This window comes from Pteropus vampyrus, unplaced genomic scaffold, assembly GCF_000151845.1.
Source record: "Pteropus vampyrus isolate Shadow unplaced genomic scaffold, Pvam_2.0 Scaffold17, whole genome shotgun sequence".
Lineage (NCBI taxonomy): Eukaryota > Metazoa > Chordata > Mammalia > Chiroptera > Pteropodidae > Pteropus > Pteropus vampyrus.
Window position 1 is genome coordinate 5745167 of NW_011888798.1, and position 15135 is coordinate 5760301.

Below are 15135 nucleotides of genomic sequence, written 5' to 3' on the forward strand. Positions count from 1 at the left end.
CAACAAAGTTGTGTACTCTAAAGCATGAATTACCAGCATTTCTCTTAGTAGACCAGTTAGACAGTAACGATCTGGGAATTGTTCCTAGTTCTGCCTACCAACTAATTCCACGCACTAAGGAATATATAATGTCTCTTAGCAAACCCTTTCCTAATCTATGTCACCAGATTAGATTCTGTTTCCATAATAACTGACCAATATAATAATGACTTAAATGTGCTAAAAAAAAAAATTTCTAATTTATTTAAGCCATTGTTTTGTTTGTCTGTTCGTTTGTTTGTTTTTGAGATGGGGATGCTCTGTTACTTCCATTAAGCTTTATAATTTAAAAAGTTATGCTCAGACTAGAATTTACTATGTGGAATTGACTAGAGAAACACATGATAAAGTATATATTAAGAATTAGATAGTGCAGATTAGAAGCAATATCGTCTATCCTTGTTATAGGATAGTGAAATATTTGATTCTGCTGTCACCTAATGTACCTTTGAAAGCAAACCACACACCAAGGGGATTGAAAAAAAATAATAATAATCAAAACGTTGAGGTAGCTGAGCTATCTTCTCCAGGTCAATATCTTTAGTACTACAGGCTCTAGACATTCAAATTCTTATATTTATATTTTTTCTATACAGATATCAAATTAACTCAGTACCACTTATTTAAAAGATCACCCTTTCCCCATTATACTGCAGTGTCACCTTGTGTTAAATCAAGGGACTGCATATGTGGGTCAGCTCTGTGTTCTCTTTTCTGTTCCATTGTTTTATATACATATCTAAATGCCAATATCATAATCTTAATATTATAGTTTTATAAGTTTTTTTTTATTTGGTAGTGCTTGTTTTCCTTTTAAGATTGTTATATTATTTAGCTTGTCCATTTTTATATAGATATTAGATTCAAATTGTTGATTTCTAATTTTTTTTGAGAGAGAAATTTTCTATCTGAGATTGAACTGAATTTAGTTTATTTTGGGAGAACCATTATCTTTAAAATACTGATTATTCCAAACTAAGAAAGTAGTATTCCCCAAGTTTGTTAAAATATTTTTAAACATATTAACAATATTTTGTAGTTTTCTCTGTATAGGTCTTGACCATTTTTTATTGCATTTATTCCTAAGTACTTCAGGGTTCTTGTGGCAATATTTAATTGCATCAATTCTCAAATTTTGCTTTCTAATTGTTCCTAGTACAAATAAATACAGCTGACTTTTATATATCGATCTTGTATCCAATGAGTGTTATATTCATTTTCTAATTCTAACAGTTTTGTTATCAGACCAAAATCCATGTGCCTGACACTACAAAAGGCCAAAATTCAAAATATCAGAATTTGGAATAAGAAAAGATTTCTTGATCAAGGAGTCATCAACCAAGAAGATGGGAGACCTAGTCCAAAAAACTCTATAGAAAGAAAGTACAGAATTCAAGATTCCTTTATGTCAAAGGAAGAGGGAATGGAAGAGGCAAGAGGTAGACATCTGGGAGCCAACAGGGGTCTGAAGAAGATTGTGTTTAGTCTATTGACCCTAGCTGATGTCAGTGTGATTGTGAGATTTCTGCAAATTAATGGTAAACAATACAGACTTCCCTTATCTCCTCCTGAGAGGCACTTTCAGGTAAGGGGCTATTTTTGTAAAACTCCAGCCACAAGCAGAATTCTTCTAATGATTAGTATATCTTTACACAAGAAGCTATTGACCTGAAGGCCCTGGGAACAATGCAGCCTTGATCAAGATGGAGTCAAAGAGGCTGAGCATTTCACTCTGTTACAGTTTGTATTTAGATGCTTTTAGATTTTCTAAGTGTATAATCATATTTTTAGTAAATAATATATATTTCTTCCATTTCATACCTAATAACTTTATTTCATTTTATTAGCTTATCGGTGTTTAGTACGTCTGGCAAAGCGTTAAAAGGTATATTTGTTACCTTTCTGGCATTTGGAGTTCCGGTAACACACATCTCTAGGTCCTTATCACTGATGAGAAAATGAATTTCACCTCAGTGAATATGAGAAATATTGGTTTATTAAAAGCATGTTATGAGGTAGAAGATGGGTCAAGCCTAAAATTGGCTAACCACGTAGAAATGAGGTTACGTACCTGTAAGAGAGAGTATGGATTACAGCCAGAGAAAGTAGAGAGCTTAACCCTGGTGGAAGAAGAGGTCTGCATTATAGTAAGTGCTGTGATGGGTGGTTGCAAAGGTGTTCTTAAGCGATTGGCAAATGAGGTCATTTTGATTGACACTTGGCTGCTATATAACTCTGCTTAGTGCACATGCGCTTACCCAGAATTCAGTCTGTTATAATTAGATTCATAAATTTACAGGCATAAATATAGTATTATATTGAAGCTAAAATTGTAGGCAAATTAAGGTAGTGTCTTCTGCTCAAGAGTTTGTAGCTGGATTAAATAAGGCATAGATTATGGCCCTCCTGTCCTTTGTCTCTGGGGATGCAGGAGGGATTCTCTAACTACCAATAAGATGTTCTTTGGGTGGTCTCTAAGCTGGGCCCCTATTCCTTTATTCCCCTGTCACTCATATCTGACTAGCTACCTAATATATTGACAGTAAACTTTTTTTTTTCCCCCTGATTTAAGGGGAAATTTTAGTAGAGGAAAAATAATTTTCTCTCTACCCTTTTATGATCTTGGCAAGACTCCTTCTTTAATAAAAGACAGATTAATAGGAGAAAAACAAACAGAAGTTTAATAACATGTATATTTCTATATACATGAAGATACCCCAAAAAACTGATACTCTAAAATGAACCAAGCCTCTACTTTAAATACTATCTTTGGCGAAAGACAGTTTTGGGGAGCAAGCAAAGCAAGGAGCAGTAATGGGCAGTAATCGGACAAAGCACAGCCGACAAGGGGATAATTGCTATGCAGATGTCTTTGCCTTCTTTATTGATAAGAGTTTTTAGAGATTTAGCCATTCTTCTCTCGGTACAGAGTAGGATATGCCTTTAACAATGGAGATTTCCATTTATACACATAAATTTCTCTACAAAAAGGCAATTTCTACTTGTTTTTTAGAGCTTTTCCTATGTCTGCTGTTTCTTAAGAATAATTAGCTTGAAATAATCCTTATGGCAAAGTGGCATATTTTGGTGTGGCATATTTTATGCCCCACTTTAAAACCACACTGGGGTTTCAGATTTTGTGAAGGTGAGCAATTAAATATTAACATGTATAGTCTTTGATAAGCATGAGAGTTGAATGAGTGCCAACTGTTATATATGATCTTGCTATCCATTGAGAGTTATCCAGATCAAAATTTTCAGCCCTAGCAAAAGAGATTTAGTCAGTTTCTGAAAAAACGAAAATAAGGAGAAAAGAATTATGTGACTATAAGACATGCAGCCTGGGGGTTGAAGATAAAAATTTTGAAAGAGACAGTTTTTAAGTGAGAGATGAGGGAAGTATGGGGTATGAAAGATGTATCAAAGACAGAGAAAAATAAAAAGACATTTAAAAACCTCTGCTTTGCACTATTTGTTACCTTCATGATGTTTCAATAAGTACAAGTCAAATAAAGGACTTGAATTATTTTGAATTTGTACTGTTTTCATGGGCTGTGTCATTTTAACTGCAACACTGCCCTGAGTCTGAACTGCATGGGTCAGGACCGTTGAAGTATTTGTTTGCATTAGATTTATAACTTCCCCATGAATCAGGAAAATTTTACCCTGTGATGTATATATTAGGTTTTTACATAATAATTCTACTTGGTGCTATATAAAAGAAAAAAAGAACTCACTCTACCCTTTTAGGTTTTTTGGCTGGTCTAATAATTAAATTGATATAAGACAGAATAACAGAAGATAAATTTAATTTTATATGTACAGGAGCCTCACAAAGATACAGAACGGAAAGGCAATCAGGCAATTAAGGCTTGCAGAACATCCTGAGGTAAGGAATGAGATGAAGGCCTGGGGTTTCAAAGGGTAGTAGGGCAGTTCACAGGAAGATAAGAAGAGCAGATGTTTGGTAATCAGATGTTTGCCCTGACATGCAGGGAAGCCTTTCAGATAGAAATGTTATCTCTGGAATAGTTTTCTTTCTGATCCAGGTCCTCTCTCTAATTTTTTTCAGGCAGTTAAAGGAGAGGTAAAAGTTCTTCCTGAGTTTGCTGTGTCCTTATTGTCTTAGCTCAAAATGATTCACATTCAAAAGTGACACATTTTGGAATGACAGACTTTGCTTCCCTTCACTGCTATCTTAGCAGTATAGTTATTAATGTTTGCATCTATTCCAAATTTTCCCATATCTTTTCTTAGGATCACAGTTAATAAAACTAGCTCTTACATACTCAGATTTGATCTATAAGATCTTTTGCAATGAATACATAATGGGCTGGTATTAGCATCCTGAAACTTATGTTCATAGTGTTGTTTATAATGTTTCTAAAATGGAGATTTTTATTCTTTGGCTACTCTGGCAATTGAAAAAGTTAGACTTCTCTGATAGCTACTGGTTACTAAGGGAGCCTGATTCATTTTCGCCACTATCTAATAGGACCATTTAAATTTATCTATGCAAAATTAAAATAAAAAGCAAAAAACAACAACAACAACAACAACTTTTTATTTCTTGAGAAATGTGGGTAACTGTTAGAAGAACACAAATGATCCCATTAAATAAGAAAAAAATACATAGGCTAAACTATATTTTTAAATAATTCATAATCAATCAATAAGCTGGCATGAAAGCTACTGCTCCACCAAAGCAATACTTTTATCTTAAAGAGAAACCAACAAAGATCATACTGCTTTGCTTTGGTTCCTCCAAAAACGTAGACCTGAGTCAAGGATATGGATAAAAGTATTTCAATTGGATGTTACCCAAGAAAACGTGGAGTAGTGAAATAAAGGTGAGCTCAAATTCTTTGACACTTTTCTCATTGGGAATGAGATCTATTTATTCACAGACATTATGACTGCTTTAATGTGGGCTGCATTATAACTGCTTTGACCAAAGAATAGTGTAGAAATGCACAACAGAAATGATCATACATAATTTCTGAGACTAAATATAAGAATTTTTGCTGCTTTTACCTTAGTATTTTGTAACAATCTCTCTGGGGACCCTGAGCCATCATATAAAAGGTCATGATGGTATTCTTTTTTTTAAAAACGCCTACAGCACCTGGTATTCCTAGGTGGTCTCCCATCCAAGTACTAACCAGGCCCAACCCTGCTTAGCTTCCAAGATCAGACAAGATCGGGCACATTCAGGGTGGTATGGCCATAGACTAAAAGGTCAAAGTACACTGATATTGCCCTGGTGGAGAGGTCTCATGTTAGTTTCATAGTGCATTTTTCCTGCTTTATGTTCATAACTCTGCAGCCAGAGAATTCTCTTAGGCAGAGAGATGAGAAAAGCCATTAGCATGAAAGAAAATGACCTGTATGTGGCCCTGAGGGTGAGGAGAGGGCATATGGATATGGTACAAAGAGTAGCTACTAATTGTGTTGATTTTAGTTCCTAAATGTTTGAATAAAATATCCCTTTGAGTAACTTAACTTGTATCATTTCTGTGGTTCAGTATAAGATTTTAAAGCCTATTATTGTCCTGAACTTCCTACTGGATCAGAATCAGAAGAGAATCTGTTATTGGCTATAGATATAAACTTGGCCTTCATCACAAGTGAGCAAAAGGAAAAATAAAAGCCATGAAAGACTTGTATAAAATACAAATATGACCTTCTGTTGTTGCATCTTAGATGGACAAGAAAAAGGGGATAGATGAAAAAAGTAAGATTACAAAGACTTTTTTCAGGTAGGTGGAAAGAAGGAACTGGGGTCAATTTATCTTAGATATCTGGATTTCTTGTGTCTATCTACCTTTAAGTTAAAAGCTCAACCTTTTTTTTTTTTCTTTTCGGTCAATGCAAACTGAGTTCTTCCTGAGAGGGAACTGTGCTGGGAAGTGTTTAGGAGATGTCTAATAAGGAGACATTGCTAATGGGTAGAATAGCTCAGATTTATCATAACATTATGAAGAAATACCCAAAAGATTATAATCTTCACACTGATCTGAAGTTCTTTTAAATTTTTATTGTGCTAATATAACTTAATAAAATTTTTATTGTCCTAATATAACTTAATATAACTTATCGTGCTAATATATCTTAACAAACCACTGTATCGTTGTCTCCCACCATCAAAAATAAAAGGAAGCTATGTCCTCAGCCAGAGGACATATTTCATGACCTTTAGGGTCTAGAGGTAGTCAGCACACACTAATGTAGGGAGAAGAGAATGTCTTCAGCAGCCTCTACATCTCAGAAAGATTGGATAATTTGTCACCATGAAGAGAGAGGCAGCATTTCCATCGGAGAGTGCTAAGGAATAGTGACACCTTTGTCTAAAGCACACCTTAATTGTGTCAAGATTCCACTAAGAAAAAAAAAAATAATTTCCTTTTGGTACACTTGAATGTAGCTAAGGTTCTGCTTCATTGACTCTGTATGTGCCCAGCTGTTTGACTCTTCTCTTTGTTACAACAAATAAACCCACTAAGTCAATATTCAAACCAACATTTACATCATTATAACAAAATTGTTAACCTTCCAAGAATGTGTTTTACTGCCTGGTGACTATTTCTGGGGTTTCTCACAATATTATACTAAAAACTAAGAAAACCGGGCTTAAGAAATTTGTTTTGGAAATTCTTCTAACTAAAATATAATATTTTCAAATCTAATGATAATAATGTATTTTAATCATGTACATACCTGAAATATTACAATGCTTCATACATATTAAAATAGTTAAAAAATGCAACAATGGTTGACAACAAAGTATCTCTTACCTTGATTTTACCTCTTTTTTACTTTGTGCTTCAAAGAATTCAGCCAACTCTGGAATGCTACCATTGAACAACTTTTCTATTGCGTAGTACAAGTACAATGTTGACAACTTAAAACAGAGTGTTGCTTGATTCTACTTCTTTAGGGTACCTTTAGTCAATGATGTTGAATCCTGTAGTGTACTTATTATTGCTTTTGTCTTAGTAAATTCCAGAGATGAATTTAAATTTCTCTCATTTTCTTCTCAACAGAGTATTCGGTCCTTGTTCTTATCTCTTAATTTTGTTTCATTTAATGGCCATTTTGTTGATCACTTGTCTCCAGTTTCTATTACTCTCACTGTTCTTTTTACTTAATTATTTGAGCAATTACACCATTTTCTCTTAAAATAGATTCATTTTTTAAGTTCTGTCAATTAGTCTGTCACACCTTTAATGATGTTTACTACAGCAAATAGCAAGATTTATTTTGGATGTCTCTCTTTCTCTCTTTCTTTCTCTCCTGGTAAAAATCTATGGGAATGAGAACTAAAACAATAATGTGATGAAAAATATTATTTTGAAAAATTTTATTCTATCTATTTTTGTTACTGAGGGGGAGCAGATTTTGTCACCCTAAAAATATGCCTTATTTGTGATATTGATTATTTAAGTTTGTTATTTTTAATAAAGGGAAGACTCAGGAAAATCCTTTGATATTTCCCTTAACTGCCAAAAATAATTAGATAAAGATCTGATTCAGGAAGGGAATTATCATCACAGATAACTATAGTTTAAAAATAATTAGTATGTGATAGACAGGAAGAAAACTAACAAGGCCCATTTATTCAAAGTCCTTTCTGTATCTCATTGTTAAAGATGAGTTAACAAACATTTGTTCACCAAACATTTACTTCTCCATCTCCACATGAATGATAAATACCTTCATCGCCTCTGAGGTCCAAACCACTACTTTTCCCCCGCCCCTTCTCCTTAGCTCAAATGGCATATAAATTTCAACTTCTGGATTTGTCCTTAGGCCCCATATTCTTATGGTACCTCTGTACCATTATGTATGTATATACATAATTAATTTTGGTTAATCTCAGTCAATTTGATTAGATCAGGTGTAAAAACTAAGAGGGAAAAGGGAGAAATTTTCCCCTCCCCTGTAAATTTCAAACCTAATAACTAAAAATCAGTCACAAAAGGCATTACTTAGTGAATATGATAAAGTGAGATGAAAAAATATATAAAATAGAGGCTAAATTGAAATACTCTTGTTAAGGGTGCAGTTCTGGGCAAAAATATGCTAAGGGCCAACTTCTGCTTCTGTAATCTGTTTGCTTGTTTGATGATTAACTAGGGTGTGGCTAGGCTTTATAAGCTGCCTCTTTTGAGAGCTCAAGGCTGATCTCCTCAAACCCTGCGTGGTAGAGAGTCAGTAGCCCGCTGGCTCATAAAGGCTCATAATTCATCTCAGTTGGCTCTGTGGGTCTTAGAATTGATCACACCACAACACTTTAAAACCAAATGCTTTTAGTTCAAATCCAGATTTTATTTTATATATATATATAATTGCATTATTTCTAATTCATTGGACATATATCTTATGAGATTCAAACTTGTAATTTTCTCATATATGTGCATCCTGCTGGGGTTCCTTATATAGTCATAAATACATGAAGAGCTTTATGAGGCAAAAGTTATTAAATATTATGTTTTGAGAACCCTGGTGCCATTTCTGATCAAAGAAAAGCAAGAAGTTAGGAGAGATGGTGTTAGGAAGAACCAGCCTCTATCTAGCTCATAGATACTACATTTCTACAATTTTAGGATTATAGAAACATAGAAATATCATGTCTTATAATTGAAATGCCTGTTATTGATATAAAAACATCCAAACCTGTAGAGAATGTTTGAGTTTATTTGAGCCAAACTGATGACATGCTGGAAAGCAAAATCTCAAATGCTTCAGAGAATGATAATTTGGCAGTTTCTTTTATACATTTGGAATTAAAGAGGGAACATGAGAAAGATTACAAAAAGGTGAGAGAAAGCAAGGGTAGGAGATCTCTATAATTGAATTACAGGATAGTTAATAAGATTATGTTTGCCCTTGAGGGTTGTTATGCATCTGAGGGGTCTGAAAAAGATTACTCTGGAATTTCAAAGGTGTATTAACCCACTTTTACAAGACCAGTAGACAGGGTTTGCTTAAGGCAAAGATAATCCTTTTACTAACAAGTTATAGGCCTGGGGCATGACTACCCACCATGACCTATCCCAGTTAGGAATTTAAGATCAGATCACCTTGTGAGGTTACTTTTGGTCAGGGAAGTTATCAGTCTTCACACTACTCTTTTTTTGTTCACAAGGTATATCTATTTCAAACTCCAAACTAATCTACATATTCCATCTGTGTGGTGAAGACAACTTTCTGATCACCAACAGTTCATAGTCTTCTTTCAAGTATGAAGTAGGTACCAGTGTTCAACCAAACATATTTTATAGCTCTTTTGTATTTAGACAGAGACACATGATTGGTTATGGCTAATGAAATGTGTGCAAAAATGAGTATCACTTCTTCAATAAGAGATTATGTATACCAAGTGTCTTTCTCATGCTTTTCCTCCCACACAATGCTAAACATGTTGGTCCCCAGATGCTAGGGGTCTGAATCCTTGAGTTGGCTTGGAGGAAAGCGGTCAAACAAAGCATATCTGCTTAGGTTGGTATAACTTTTTCTGTAAAAAGAAAATGATGTAAGTATTTTAGCATTTGTGGGCCACAACCATCTTGGTCACTTGTTCTCTTTCTCCTTTAAGATTTTTGAAAATGTCTTTTGAAAAAGACATTTGAAAATTATTCTTAGTTTGTTAGTCATACAAAAACAGGCTGTGAGGCATATAGGCCTGTGGGGCCTAGTTTGCCAATCCCTGTATTAAACCCCTGAAATCTGAAGGTTTTGTCACAATGGTGATCATATCCTGATTAACAGAGTGATTAGTGCACTCTACAGCAGGGTTTGGCAAACTTCACCCCAAGGCCAAATCTAGCCTGTAGTCTGTATAAACAAAATTTTATTAGAACACAGCCACACCCATTCACTCCCATAATGTCTATGGATGTTTTTGCACTAACGAAGGCATTATTGAGAAGTTTTAACAGAGACCATACTGCCAGCTTAGACTAAAAGATTTACTATTTGTACTGTCAAAGAAAAATCTTGCTGACTCCTTTTCTATAACTTTAATAATAGTTTCCTTGTCTCTAAAAGTGCTTCTTCGTTAAATGTCAGTCACAATTCTAAAGGCAGCTCATTTTCCAACTTGATAGAAATTTCTCCCTCCCATTAAGCCAAAATTGCTTTCCTTGTAACATCTATCCATTGATCTTACTTCTTTCCTATAACTTCACAGCATAAGATACTTCCTCTTCTGCAGAGAACCTCTCAAACATTAGGGTATTTTGAGAAGAAAATGAGTTACAGTGAGATATATCACCATAAAGAGATGTAGTTTTCTCCCTTTTCCTTGTAATAATTCCCCAAAGTATATGTTAGAACCTAAGAAAGAAATACTGAGTTCAAGTTGACCTCAAAAGTTAGTTCATCATGTATAAATCTCAAATTTAAAAAAATAGAATAATGTTCAGTTTTCTGTTTCTTCTCTGGGTAACATTGAATATATTCCCTCTTGCTCTAATCACCCTTAAGATGGGATTATATAATGTGTAATGATTAGCATTTAATAGTGAGACCGTGGAGTCAGACCGACCTAAAGTCAAAATAGGACTTTATCACTTATAAATTGTATAAATTTACTAAAATTTCTTAATTCTATTATGCCCCACTTTCCTGATCTGTAAAATGGGAGAATTATTACTTAGAAATATAATCTCATACATGTGTTTTGAGGATTAAAAGAGATATAACACTTGTAAAGTTCTTCAGTATCTTGTACATATCAAAAGTATTAATAAAATTCTGTATATTATGGTGCTAATGCACACTTTTTTTTATAAATGTGCACTAAAAATAGCATCTTATTGCCATGTTGCCTACACAGGATAACATGCAAGGAGCATGGCATATGAATTTTGAACACTAGTATTAAATCCAGTTAACAATTAATATATTAAAACTATCCCAACTCTCTTGTACAATTCTTACTGTTTCTTTACAAGTTCTACGATATAATTTTATATTTACTTGTACATGCTTAAACATTATTTTGGTGTAACTATTATAAAGTTTTAAGTTGTTTTGAAGACACAGTGCAGTACTTATAGAGACCGTGTCTCATTTGCTGACTTCATTATTTATTAGGCTAAAAGGAGAGTCAGATTCGTACAATGAATGGGAACTTAATCCAATGATACTTCACCTAAGGCATGAATAGCTTCAACAACATTTATTCAGTATTCATAAATATTCACTGCCTGCTCTGTGCCTCTCATAGTTCTGATCTATGTTCTCTTGGAATATTCATTATATTAGGGGAGAAAAACAATCAAAGTTAAAAATAAATAAGCAAGTGCAATGTGAAAATGGGATCAGGGTTACTTTTCCAAGAACAATATGTTTCTTCCTCAGATAGAAGATGCAAGCAAAGAGCACTTCAGGATAAGAGAACCACAAATAAAAACCCCTCGAATCAAAAATGAGACAATGTGAGGGAAAAGTAGCAACAATTGGCAAGTTATCATCTTGGCATGGCTTAAAACAACATATTCTAACTGGCCTGCCTGGTCAATAGAAAATTTTTACTGTTAAAAAAAATACGTCTCTTTTACTGCTTTTCAGTTGCTTCTAGTTTAGTCCTTTGAAACTGTGCAATAATATAAGCCTAATCCTCATATTTGTCTTCTTTAGTATTAAACTTCCTCAATTCCTTTCAACGTTGTAAGGCAGTATAATAGAAAGTGTCCTGACTTTCTTGTTGGATAAACACCAGCTCTAACATATAATAGCTGTGTGGTCTCCAGAGACCTTTTCTAGCTCTAATATATATTAACCATGTGGCCTCAGGAGAATTACATAATCTTTCCTAGCTCTACTTTTCTCTCTTGTAAAATAAGGAATATCACACCCAGTTTACAGAAATATTGTGAGGATTAAAAGAGAAAACTGTATAAAATACAAAGACAGCACCAAGTACATAGCCTGTGTTAAAATAAAGGCAGTTGTAACAGTTATTACATTCTTATTACCCTTGTTTTATGGCAGCTCTCTTGTTAATGTTCCTTCAAAAGTGCTGCTCCCAGAATTTAATGCAAACCTCCAGGTGGGTGCATTGAGGTCATCAATTAAGAACTATTGAATTCTTTGTTTTTGACACTTTACTTATATTTGAAGCCTATGATAGTTTAAAAGATTTTAGCAAGTATATGATACTTACTGAAAACAAAATCCCTGCCTTGTTTACATATATTTGCTTTTTCTCTTCTTTTATGAACTCAGAATAAAATTTCTGAAACTTAGATGAAAGGCAATGTAACACAGAGGATAAATACTGTCTTTGTGACCAGGTCTGTTTTTGAATTGCCGGTTTTGTACCTATTGAGCTAAGGCAAGTTTTAAAAAAAAAATATGAGCACTTCCCTCATTTGTGGAGTGTGAATATCAAGAACTACTCAATAGGATATTTGCAAAGGTTAAATGAGATAATATATATAAAATGTTAGCATAAGGTCTAGGCTATAATAATAAATCAGTAAATGGTAGCTATTCTAATAAACTGTATTTTGTTAGTTTAATCATTACTCTAGTTAAATATCTCTCTTTTTAGATAATTATTCTGTAATATATCTACTCTCCTCCATTTTTGAGTCAGGCATAAATTTTATGAATGTTCTACTACATTTATGACCACATGAATAATGCAACTTTGAAAAGGACAAGGCTAAGAAGTGTGGTACAACAAGAAAAATCTTAAGATATCTCTCCCTATGCAAACTAATCCATCATTCAGTATACTTGGGTATGGACAGTTAACCAGTGCTAAAGATACCTCTGTTCTTTCAAGATATATAAGCTATTGATTCATTTGTGGCCTAGCTGTCCTTGGATTGACATGTGCTTATGTTTTTAAAAATGAGTTGGGTAGATATTAATGTGAAAATTACTTTATTATTTTTAATTTATGAAATATGTTGACAATCAAATTTCTATTTTTAATGATTGCCAAATTATTTTTTATGATTATTTTGCATAAATAACACTCTTATTTTTCAGAAATAAATAAGAATACATATGAATGGTCATTTAACTGCAATCACCATAGTCTCATCTTTATAAATCTCTGTTTATTCCTAACTATGGATACAGCAGTATTTCATTTCAACCAATTGTAATATAAGAACATATTTAAAAAAAACATTTTAGATTCTGCTATGTAAAATTGCTTAGGCATATTTTTATGTTTTGGTTTGTTAAATCGCCTATCAGATAGTGCCAAACAATACTATCAGATTTTGATGTAATTCATTTCAGTATTTAGAATCTCAGTAATGACTTTATTAACAAGTGGTACAGTATGAGGTTTCTGGGTCAGGTAAATAAGATGGCCTTTTCTATAAAAAAATGTCAGTTGAAGTAAAGTCAAATGAATCTAATTTAAATAATATAAATGTTATTAAGCAATAGTAATTCCTAAATTTTACTTCACTCCACTATATTTTTAAGGCTTTACAGCTTGTAAAATTCTATTTTTAGGAGAAAAACAGAAAAATACATTTTCTTGAGAACGTATAATATAGTCTTGCTTTTAAAATGGAAAAAAAATCACATTGATTCTTTTGTACACCATTTTTCCTCCTTATAGAGATCATTAGGAGAGAGTAAATGTAAATTTATGTTAAAATTAATTTTTCTAATACATTAATCAATAATGATAATATATGTTTTTATTTCAATTCTAAAATACAAGATGTTATAGGTAGAATTAGTAATTATATTTTAAAGGGGGAAATTGCTTTGAAGTATTAATTTTAAAATCTACATGATTCAGTTTATGATCTTGTTTTTATATCGGGATTTGCAACTATATTATTTTGTGAAATATAAAATCTTTATTTTCTTTTTTAAAATAAATCTTCATAAAAATAAACAGTACTGAAAACTTAAATTAGAGAATTGACTGTGGGAGGAAAAAAACTTATAGGTTTGTTTTCATAAAATTTTAATTTATTAATCATCTTGATTTTACTTTAATTTAAAATTGGGTACGTTGAGTGTGATTTAATAGTTTATAATTATTTCTAAATATGTTAATAGCATTAGTAGGCAAGCAAATTCATTGCTATGGCTAATTGATATTGATATCTAATCAGACAATGTATACATATATGGTTTGGGAAGAGATAAATCTTCTTTTTCTAAGAAAAGTTTACAGTATTTTATCAAGGCTAATTGGTTGGGCCTTGAATCTAAACCAAATCATCTCATTGAATGGTTTTTAACAAAATATATTAGAGACAATAAAATCACATAATGTATTTTAAAGAAGGTCAACAAGAATGTACATAAGCTTTATTGATTTAAAATTATATTGGCTTCATTTTTTAAACATTTACGTATTTGAGTTAAATAGATTTCAATTTTGACTTTAATTCATTGAGTGCCTTAAAATGTAGTAAAACAAACTCTTGGAAAGCTGTGGACTATGAGTAAAATATGACTTACAGTAATATTTGATAGTTGTAGTAAAAGAGCTTTTTTGAATCTGTAAAATTAAGAGCTAAGTCCAACTCACTGTAGCAACCCTATTTGCACAAAGAGCTGGGCATGTTTAGGCATACTATCACATTTTTCTGAACAAATATGTGAATAAATGAATGAATGAATGAATCTTAGCAAATACATTCAGAAAAATATTAGCAATGAAGTTAACCTTAAATTTTCTGGAGACAGTCTAAAAAAACATACACATATATTTATAAATATACACACATTTTAATCTATAGCTACACACAAAACAATTTTTCCAAAAGAAATTAGCTGAGCAACGTCTACACATAGATGAATGAGAAAATACCCACATCAAAATGGGTAAGAAAAGCTGAGACACACTCCCACCATAAACCCTACTCTTGGCACAGTGACGTACAATGGGGAAAAAAACTTACAACTCTCAGCTTCTCCCTGAGGCACAAAAGATTTGAACCCAACATCTCACACCTCAACCTTTAGGATTTCCATCTGAGGGATGAGCTCCCCAAATACCTAGTGCTGGATTCTAGTAGGACCCATAAGACTAATAAACAAAGAAACAGTTCTTAACAGGTTTGTGAGATCTTGCTGTGGCTCTTCCTTCAGGACTCA

General features: G+C 32.9%; 1 non-coding gene across 1 annotated transcript; it reads right to left on the reverse strand.

Annotated features, from left to right (window-relative positions):
* Nucleotides 1-5152: 5152 nt before the first annotated feature.
* LOC111736065 lies at nt 5153-5271 on the reverse strand. Its single transcript, XR_002779076.1, has one exon. It is a non-coding gene; the product is annotated as a 5S ribosomal RNA (ribosomal RNA).
* Nucleotides 5272-15135: the final 9864 nt, after the last annotated feature.